This window comes from Eptesicus fuscus, chromosome 10 (assembly GCF_027574615.1).
Source record: "Eptesicus fuscus isolate TK198812 chromosome 10, DD_ASM_mEF_20220401, whole genome shotgun sequence".
In the NCBI taxonomy this organism is placed as follows: Eukaryota; Metazoa; Chordata; class Mammalia; order Chiroptera; family Vespertilionidae; genus Eptesicus; species Eptesicus fuscus.
In genome coordinates, this window is record NC_072482.1 from 69,643,588 (window position 1) to 69,654,978 (window position 11,391).

An 11,391-nucleotide genomic window follows, 5' to 3' on the forward strand; every position below is an offset into this window, starting at 1 on the left:
CTAAATTGGACTGCACAGCTTGACAGGTTGTACACTTACTTTTGACAGGCTGTACCACATAGCTCCATATGCATTCAGTCATTTGACAAATATTGAACTCCTATCATGTGTCAGGCTCCCTTCTTGGTACTAGGTATATGCTAGTAGGAATGAACAACAAAAAACAAAACAAAACATCTGCCATGATAAAACTTGTGTTCAGTGCTTACCATTAAACATCCAGTTAAGGATTTTGGTAATGCAGTCCTACTGATTGCTCCTCTTTCTGTTGAGTTTCAGACTTTGGAACTCACCCAAGGAATAACAACAACCAAAGCATGATTTAATGAAGAGGTAAACAAGCCCCTGATGCAACTCCTCCTCCCCTGCTGGAAGTCTCTCATACAAGCTAGGGTGAAGGCTACATCATATTCTCAGGACGGATGCAGGTCCCCACTTCCTGCCTTGGTGTAAATGCACACGCTCCAGCAGGTCTGTGAAGAGAGAGGGAGGACTGGGCTCCAGGAAGGGCCTGACAGCCTACAGCTCCTGCCCAGGAAGCAGAGGTCTGTGGGAGAGAGCTGTCTGCCCTCCGCTCCTGGAAGTCCCGCCTTGCATTTCTGAATAGCACACTTAGTAAACCGGAGGGAAGCAGAAGAAAGGAGTCAGCTGGGGGGTTTGTCTTGAACTCATAGGACAGCTCTCCCGCAATAACAAAAGGGGTGGGGATTGGGAAGAAATGGAGAGTGCTCCTTCCTCTTAGGTGAGGAACCTGGAGGAAAAGGCTTCTCTTTCAAACATTTCCCATCGGTTTACTAGCCACTCAAGGACAACCATACTGGGAATCTTCCACCTTTTGGAGAAAGCCTACCGTCACCACGAACCCACTGCTCCCCCTAAAATACCTTCTGTGACTCCCTGTTATCCTCTTGAAATCAGAGAGATTATAAATCAAGTATTATTAAACTGAAACAAACTGGACAAAGAAATAAAATAACTGCAACTTAGGTAAATAATTGGACATTGCAGCCATTTCTGGAAAGAATTAAGCTCATCAGAAGACGATTCAACTATTTTCTCAAATCTCCTAAGGAGAGTACATAACTAGTACCATCCTCACAGTGGATGTCTTAGGCCCTAACAGTGGTCGGCAAACTCATTAGTCAACAGAGCCAAATATCAACAGTACGATTGAAATTTCTTTTGAGAGCCAATTTTTTTAAACTTAAACTTCTTCTAACGCCACTTCTTCAAAATAGACTCGCCCAGGCCATGGTATTTTGTGGAAGAGCCACACTCAAGGGTCCAAAGAGCCGCATGTGGCTCGCGAGCCGCAGTTTGCCGACCACAGTCTTAGGGCATTATGGCTGACTAGTCATATTCTTATGGAATCCTACTGGTGAAGTGATGCACCATAGTATACTTCCCAGCTCAACTCAAGCCCAGCCACATTGTCACATCTGGTTTACCAGATATTATACATTTAGTATCACAGGTCAGCAAAAAATTCTTTCAAATTATACTTTAAATGCTATTTCAAGTTTATATGTGCTAGAAATGCAAAGGATATGCCAGATTTTGAAGACATAGCACAAGGAGAATGCCAACTATCTCATTAGCAATTTTCATACTGAAAACATGTTGAAATGATTACATTTTGGATATACTGGTAGTAGGTTACATAAAATGTTATTACAATTGATTTCCCATGTTTTCTTTTCTAAATATCGGTACAGAAAATTGACTGTTGCATATGTGGCTCACACCACATTTCTATTGGATGACTTTTAAAGTGAGAAACATTTTTTTGAACTGAGAAAACTGCACTTAGCTGAACACGTGTGTAGGAATATACAGGTGCACACACTAACACCTACCAGCAACCTCATTTCTCTACCTGCATCATGAGCCACATTCACACACATAGTGCATGGTGCCCTGACTTTCTGGCCCATTTCAGAGAACCCTCCTGCCACTGCTTCCCAATTATTCATTAATTGCTGCTCTCTGTCACCCACTTCCACTAGCAAACTTTAGGTCTTTTTCACATTGATTGCTCTATTTGTTGTGGTACTTGTGTATTTCTTAACCATTCAACACTGTGCTACTACTGTTACTAGGGTCCTATCTTTATGTGTCACCATGAAATTTCTCAGTATTATGTCCCAACCCTGTTTTTCTCATAAGCCCTGTAGTTTTTCTTGCATGATTTTGATAGTACAGAGATTTTTAGGAAAGCACATGTCTTCTTATAGCAGAAATTACTTAGTAAAATTCTATACCTCCTTCCCCCATCAAAAATTTATCTTTATAATAAAACAGAGTTCAGTTCTAGGTTCATTTAAATCTAAATAGATTTTTCACTTTCATGGGTGTCTTGTTTGAAGGGTCATTAGAAAGTTGGACTAAACTGTCCTACACATTTCTGGGACTCCAGTACCAGAACCCCATCCCCAGAACCCCATCAATAAATGTCAATGGCATCCTACAATCATAGCATCAATCACAGAACCTTTATAAATTTCTAAAATGCCCTGGAAATATACTGCCCCAGATGAGAACCACTGGTCTGTTTGAAGCTGGGGGAAGTAGATAAAGATAAATAGAAATTCATCAGACAAAAAAGTATTTACCTTAAAAAGCTCATACTATCTAATAAAAGAGTAATATGCAAATTGCCATCACTCCAACACACAAGATGGCTGCCCCCATGTGGTCAAAGATGGCTGCCCCCATGTGGACACAAGATGGCCACCACAAGATGGCCAGCAGGGTTGGGCAGTTGAGAGGGACCAGGACTGCAAGGGAGGGCAATTGGGGGTGATCAAGCCTGCAGGGGAGGGGAGTTAGGGGCAAACAGGCTGTCAGGGGAGCAGTTAGGCATCAATCAGGCTGTCAGGGGAGTGATTAGGGTGTGATCTGGCTGGCAGGCAGAAGCGGTTAGGGGCAATCAGGAAGGCAGGCAGGTGAGCAGTTGGGAGCCAGCAGTCCTGGATTGTGAGAAGGATGTCCGACTGCCCATTTAGGCCAGATCCTACCGGGATCTGGCCTAAACGGGCAGTCGGACATCCCTTGAGGAGTCCCAGATTGGAGAGGATACAGGCTGGGCTGAGGGACACACACACCCCGTGCATGAATTTTGTGCACTGGGCCTCTAGTCCTTAATATTATAAAATCAAACATTTTGGGTTTTATGTCTGAGAAAATATTTTAAAGCCTTTGACAATTTCTGGAGGTTTATTCTGAATAGAGTAGTTGAAACATAAGTAAACCCATAGTGTGTTAAGAAGACTACTGCTATTTTAAGTGAATTTAAAAATAGTGATGGCAATAACTGCTTTTTTGCTACTGTGTTGCCATTACTACTAAGATGATCAAGTTCAAATCCAAGTAAGTCAGACACCAAGATCATTACTGTTTGTATTACACTGTTATAGTTCATTTAGTCTCATCATTACCATCTTTATTAAATTACAATAACAGAAGATTTGTAAAACCTATGAACATGCAAACATCATTTTACATACACATTCAAAGATCTTCAAATCGACCTCTACTAATAGATTCATAAGAGTAACTGCATTTCTTCCTCTCTTTACAAACCGAGCTGAATGCTCAAAGCCACTCTCCATACATCTGTGCATTTTTGCTGTCACCAGTTGAATTATATGCAGTTGACTTTAATGCCAAATTTTGTGTCTAAGCTACATAATTTAAATATCCTGTAAATCTATGAAGTATGAGTGCTAAAAGAGAGAGTGTTTATATCTATGACTACTAAGTTAAATGCTTTAGAAAGACTTAATAAATGAGTCATTAAAATTGGCCATTGAATTATGTGTGGGTGATACAACTGTAGAAGATTCAAAAATAAAATAAATGACTCTGCCCTCTAATTGATTTTTGAATGTCTTTAAATTCTCACTCCTCTTTAATAAAGTGAAATTGGAATTTAGTTGGCTTTATTTAAGCTACTTGACTAAATCTCTAATCACAAACTCATGCTTAAAAAAAAAGATTGTGTGCTACACTACACAAAATGATGATAAATTTATGGGCATTTTAAACTTTTATGTTATAAGAAAATAATTAAAGATGAATGTATTAAGTTTTTATGATATTTGGCTTCTTAAAATTAACCAGTCAACTACTAGTTCTTGTTGCATTGGGTAAGAGAACGTACACTATGTATTGAACTTCTAGAATTTAGCATGATGGAACCAAACCACCACAACTAATAATGGATTATTCACAAATAGGGAAAAGTATATAAATATAGATCCTCATTTGTTTGTCTTTGTAACCTTGGGTTCAGGATAAATAAAAATAACTGCTCTCTTCTACCTTCATGAACTAAAACAAGAACAGAGTCTAAGGAAAATTCCAAAATGAGTAGTTATGAACTGTTTTCTCCTCTAACAACCTTTGTTTTCATATTAATCATCCTCTTTTTCCTGAGATGGGTGGTGGAGATTAATTAACTGCACCCTTAATTTAAAAATTCAAACATCACCACAGAAACCTTCTTTTCACATTCTTTATCCATGAGTGAGATCTCAGAATTAAAATATCTATTTTGAGGCCAACCCGTAACTAAAAACACCAGTCTAAACAAATCCTGCCTGATGGGGAAAGATGGCAAGAATGAGCAGGAGAGGTATTTTTTTTTTAAGGCCAATTTATTTCTTTCCAAATTTAAGAACTGCTTGTTCTTTAGGTACTCTATATATCATCCAGCATTTGAGATGTGGACATGGTCAGGAGATTTCCCTCCTTTCATTTGTACTTTCCGTAAAGTTCCAGAAACAAATACATTGTTTGTTTCCTTAGTCATTTTAAATAAGGTGTCACACATCTCTAAGGGATGTAGATTTTGGGAAGTATGGAATGATCCCAGATCCAGCCCTTACACATTTCGCCACTCCACTCCTTCCAGCAGAAGGCCATTATGCTTCCAGACTCTGAGAAGGTGCCAGGTAGAATTGGAGCTGGAAGAAATGGCACTTGCGGGTAATTATAAAATGCAAAAATATTACTTCTACTCTTTGAAGGCCATTATTCTTGAAATTATTAAATGAGTTCCCCTTGATCAAAATTGGGTATCCAGTGGGTTTTCAAGACCTGTTTATTTAAAGTAGAATTATTACTGCTTGCCTTTGTGCATCTTCTTCTAACTCAAGATTTAGGATGGTAAACGCATGAGCCTCCTCAGCCTCTTCCCACCCCTCAGCAAATGTCAATAATCAAACTTGTCCTCTTTCTCAAAGTCAGCACCATGCATTGTCAGTGAGCAGAGCTTGACAACCAGACTACATGGGTCAGCTTCATCACTTCTCCCCTGTTTGACCTTGAATGAGATTTTTTACCTAAGATTCAGTTTCCCCTCTCATAGCATAGGGATATCAATAGGAATATTCTCCTAGGCATTTTGTTATGATTAAATAGGAAAATGCACATGTAATGTTTAATAATTTCTAAGACTTAAATGTTATATATAATTATTCCTATTAAGTCTCATAATTCTTTGTCACCCAGAACTCTTGGCAGCTACTAGCAATTAGTCAGGATTCAAACTGAGACTATTGTCATATCTCTGATTAGAAGAATGGTGTGTTAATAATTATCTGTATTTCAGAAGGTCAATGTAAGCTAATTAATAATTTACATTGTGCTATGGAAATGACATTTGCTCACCCTGTTCACCAAAAAAGGTTATTTTACTTACCTACCATGATATATAACATCATCCTTTTTTATTAACTAAGAGTTCTACATATTGGTAACATAATGAAGAGGACACTGTTAAAAATAAGATATGATAGAGGCAAATGTAAGGGTATCATTATTAAATTGCCTTTTCCCTGCAGATGAAATTTCATTTTAATCCCTAATTTCTACTAAAGCCTTTCTATTATTAGGGTAAAATAGTAAGGTATGATGAACATGTTCATATACAACGATTGTATTTATCAGTGGTTGCTAAGAGTTGGTAGTGGAGAGGTTTAACTACCAAGGGTCATGAGGGAATTTTGGAAAGTGATAGAAGTGTTCTAAATCTTGATTGTAGGGGTGGTTACATAACTGCATGCATTTGTCAAAACTCATGGAGTTGTACTGGTAGCATCATAACTAGCTAGTTATTAATATTAAAAATAGGAAGAAAGCAAAGGGAGACTAGACATTGTAAGCATGGCCATCTGGGCAACTTCACTAGGAAGCTGCCAATTTACATTCCCCAGGGAACCAGGGGTCTATTCCCTGCAAATCACTGGGGAAAGGGGATTAAACCAAAGGGAAGATGGGCACATGCCCTGTGAGGTCAGGGTGACAGAGGGAAGGTACTTGTCTGTCAGTCCAGCCAGGAGGACATGGATTGGCTGGGAGGGGGCAGCCACTGCAAGGATGTGCAATCTGGAAATGGTAAAATCCCCCAGGCAAAGGATTCTCTCGCTCACTTGCTTGCTCTTGCGCTCAGTTTCTCCCTGGCTCTGTGTGACCACACTCGCCCGTATCATGTGGCCCTATAAGCTGCATGGCTCATGGCTATGCAGACTCCACATGCAATGGACTGCAACTGGGAACACAAGCTGAGCTAGACAGACGCTGGGGCTGGGTAGTGCTTTAACATGGAGCGAAGAGTCTGGGCAGTAGCTTTAATCCTAGCTCTGCTGAAGACAAAATGGGACCTCTTCCATGGCCAGACGGAGGGAGATGGGACCTTGGAGGGGAACTCCCTTAATGTGACATCATCAATAAAGCTTTCCACAATACCTCATCCTCCTGTGGGTGCCCCAGGAAATTCTTGTTCCCACAGCACCCCAAAAAGCCCACTTCTACCAGTGACAGGTGGGGACACGGAAGACATCACACCAATAATAGTACATTAAAAAGGTGTTTTTTACCCTATGCAACTTGCACTTCAATTTCAGGGGGAAAAATATTGGGTCGATAATTCTGTTTTCTCTTAAGATTAGGAAATGTTAATAATGACATTGGTTTTCCATTACTGAAGAGGTCAGAGTAATACATTTGTACATTTTCAAGACCACAATCTAAAACTCTATCAACTTTTAAAACTAATTACAAAACAGCTCAGTTGTTCTTAAGTAAATGTCCTTGCCTCAGAGGCAGTGTACCGAATGTTGGAAAGTGGGGAACAGGGGAGGTGAAAGTGCAAGGCACAGCATCTAAAGAGGACCCGCTGAGAGACTGTAGTTTTACCTAAATGCATAGAATTTGGAAAATCCTAGATTTTTTTTAAAACAATGAGAGCACATTTACATGGTGACGTTGGGATGGAGTGTGGAGGTGTAAAACATACCATCACTACAGAGTTCATGCTTTCAATACTAAAAAGACTTATGGTCTGCTAATTAAATCTTGCTGCAGATGAAATTTCATTCTTAGTTTTGATGGATAAAAAGGGGATTTATGATATTTGCTTGGCTCTCATCCCTACTGAATGCAGAGAGTGAATACTTTGTGCAGAAACATATGGCTTCTTGGGAAGTATGAGTCATCAATTGAACCAGATGTGCCAAAATAACAAAACAAAACAAAAATGTGAGGAAGGTGCTAACCACCCTGAGGCAGATGCTGTGACTGTTATTTCTAATGTTGTTTCTATTTCATTGGGGAAACCTTACATCTTATTATCATAAACTATTTTTTTAGCTAAAAACTATATTTGTTTTAATATTTGTTAAAGGTGCAAACTAGCCATCTGTCTCTTTTTACTTTCCTTGGATCGACCTGCTTATGAACTATTGATAGGCTATTTCTTGCATTTGTTAAACATTTATGAATCCTCTATTATTTTCTGGGTATTGTGCTAGATATTTGGAATTCAAATCTGCTACCAAAGATTTTCTTATTACTATCATGTCTGTGAGATTTTTTACATTATGTCCACCAACTTCAATTTTTAGATAATCAGAATTACTTTTAAAATGTTTCTATTCATCCACTTGTACTTATCTGTACACTCTCTATAATAACACTTTATATCTGATACTCACCTGCAACATTATAATTTTAATCATTAAATTCTTGTCATAAACTAGAAAAGCCTATATATAAATGAAAGACAAATAGCTAATAGATTTAAGTATTTTAATTGCAAAGGTTTTCAGCACTATAGGCACTTAAATATTTATTTATTGATTCAAAAATATTTCCTTAGAAGTTACCATATGTCAAGTAATGTTTCAGGTATTGAAGATATAGGAGCAGACAGGATGGATGAGGAGACTGCCCTTCTGAAATTCATACTGCTGTGAGCATAATAGACAAGTGAAGGGGGAAGTAAAGATGAGAAGTTCAGAGAGTAAAGTGAGATAAGGCAGTACCACTGAAGATGGCTCCTTCAGGCAGAGGCCCCTCTGAGGAAGTGACAGCTGACAAAACGCCTGAGCAATGAGAAGGAGTGGCCATGTGAAGCCTGGGAAAGAGCTTTCAGGGGAGAGAACACAAGTGCCAAAGTTCTATGGAGAGAATGAACTTGGCCTATTCCATGAGCGGAAAGCACGCAGAGTGACTGGGGGTTTCTAGGGAGGTGAGTAGGACTAGCTGAGGTGAGAAGTGGGCAGACCCTCGGCCTTTTGCTGCCCAGAAGGCCAACTGAGGACAGTGGGATTCACTTTCCGTGCATGGGAAACTACGGGAGTACTTTTAGCAGAACGTTGGGAGGCTTTTAAGAAAACTTTGGAAATAATTTCAAATTTACAGAAAATCTAGGTTAAAGAGTACAACATATATTTCTATACCCTTTACTCAGATTCACTTAGTAACGTTTGGTTCAATTTCCTTCTTCATTTACTATCTTTGGGTTTCTCAAAAACTTTTGTATCTGAGCCATTTGAGAGTAAATTGTATACATCATGGTTCTTAAACTCTAAACACTCCAATGTGTATTTCCTGATTAAAACGTTATTCATTTGTATAAAGGTTAATTGTGTGTGTTAATTTGACTGGATCCTTGGGGTGCCCAGATATTTGGTCAAACATTACTCTGAGCGTTGCCATGAGGTTGTTTTAGATGAGATTAACATTTAAATTAATATACTGAGTAAAGCAGATTGCCCTCTGTAATGTGGGTGGGCCTCATCCAATCAGCTGAAGGCAGGTATAAAACAAAAAGGCTGATTTTCTCCTGCCCGAATAAGAGAAAATTATTTGCTTGATGGCCTTAGAACTGGAACATTTATTTTTTCCTACTTTCAGATTCAAACTGAAACACTGGCTCTTCCTGGGTCTTATTAACCTTGCTGGCCTTTAGCCTACAACTACATCATCAGATCTCCTAGGTCTTAGCTTGATGACTTATCCTGAAGATCTTGGGACTTGCCAACTTCCACAACTGTGTGTTCTAATTTCTTATTCTATCTATCTATTATCTATCTATCTATCTATCTATCTATCTATCTATCTATCTATCATCTATCATCTCTCATCTACTCCTACTGGTTCTGTTTCTCTGAAGAACACTGACTAATACTCCTTACACAACTACAGAATATTTATCAACTTAAGTGGAATTTATCATTAATATAGTTCTTCTATCCAAACTACCATCTGTATTCCAATATTCCAATTGTGTCAGTTGAATCAATAATGTCCTTTATAGCAATTTTTTCCTCTTTTAGTACAAGATTCAGTGTAGGATGACATATTGAATTTAGTTTTTATGTCTTTTTCATTCCTTTAAGCTGGAGCAGTTCCTCGGCCTTATTTTTTCTTTTATGACTATGGACAGTTTTGAAGCATGCTGTTTCCCTCTCACTATTCCTGCTCCTACCACCTCTTTTTTATAGTTCAATCACCATTTTGAGTTTGTCTAACATTTCTTCATGGTCAGGTTATGCATTCTTGGCAAGAACAACATAGAAGTGATGTTTGTCCTTAGAATATCCCATCAGGAGGCACACAAGGTCCATCTGTTCATTATAGTAATTTTAATCACCCAGTCAAGGTGTTATTCAGTTTCTCCTTAGTACTAATAAGCAATCGGGCAGATTGCCCATCCTTACCAAAATTACTCCCCAAATTTAACATTTCTTTCTGATCTTTGCCTGAATTCCTCTTTACTGTGATGTTGGCAAAATGACGCTTTTCCAAATTCAATGTTCACCCCATTTTTTATTTCATTACTTATTATTAGTATGCACGTATGGCTTTTAAAAAATGGTTGTGATTAATTACTGCTCTTAATTACTTTATTTCGCAAATTTTTCCAGTGGGAGCTCCTTCAAGCTGTTCATTTTGTCCTTGTGACAAGTCCCCATCATATGTGTTTGGGGCACATATCCTTAATCTTTTTTCCCTTTTATTATTTTTAATTTAAAAAATTAATTACAGTTGGCATTAAATATTATTTTATATTAGTTTCAGATGTACAGCATAGTGGATAGACATTTATATAATTTATGAAGTGATCCCCCCGATATTTCAAATACCCTTCTGGCACCATACATAGTTATTACAATATAACTGATTATATTCCCTCTGCTGTACTTTACATCCCATGACTATTTTGTAACTACCAATTTGTACTTTTTAATCCCTTCATCTTTTAAAAAATATATATATTTTATTGATTTTTTTTACAGAGAGGAAGGGAGAGGGATAGAGAGTTAGAAACATCAACGAGAGAGAAACATCGATCAGCTGCCTCCTGCACACTCCCTACTGGGTATGTGCCCACAACCAAGATACATGCCCTTGACCGGAATCGAACCTGGGACCCTTGAGTCCGCAGACCGACACTCTATCCACTGAGCCAAACCCGTTAGGACAATCCCTTCATCTTTTTCACTCAAGTCTCCATACCCCCTCCCATCTGGCAACCATCAGTTTGTTCTCTGTATCTATAAGTCTGTTTCTGAATCTGTCACTTAAAGAAATTTTTCATTACCATGTTGCACTTACTGTAACCCAGCCTGGAAAACAATCATTTCTCTGAGAATCCCTTTTAGTGGAGATGGTGCAGAAGTCAAGATCTAAATGCTAGATCATTTTGTTACTGGGAGTATCAATTGCTCCGAGGTTTACTCAACAGATAGACCTAAGAAATGTATGTGTGTATGTATTTGTACGTATACATACATATGGCTACTTATATATACTCAAGAACACATTTTAGAAATTATAAATCCATATCAATACCCCTCATTCCAATCCATTCTCTCAAAGTTTTCTCTTGCCTTTAACAGAGTAGTGATGGGATACTGAATGATCTTTCTTGCTATTCTACAGACAATGTACTCTAGGTGGGCAACTGTGGCAGCAGGGAGACCAACTTGGAACCATTGTAACAGTTGAAGGAAGAAATGATGGCGACTGGGACTGGGGGATAATGGTGGAAGTCATGAGGAATGGTCATACTTGTATTTGTAAGGTATAGATAATACTGTA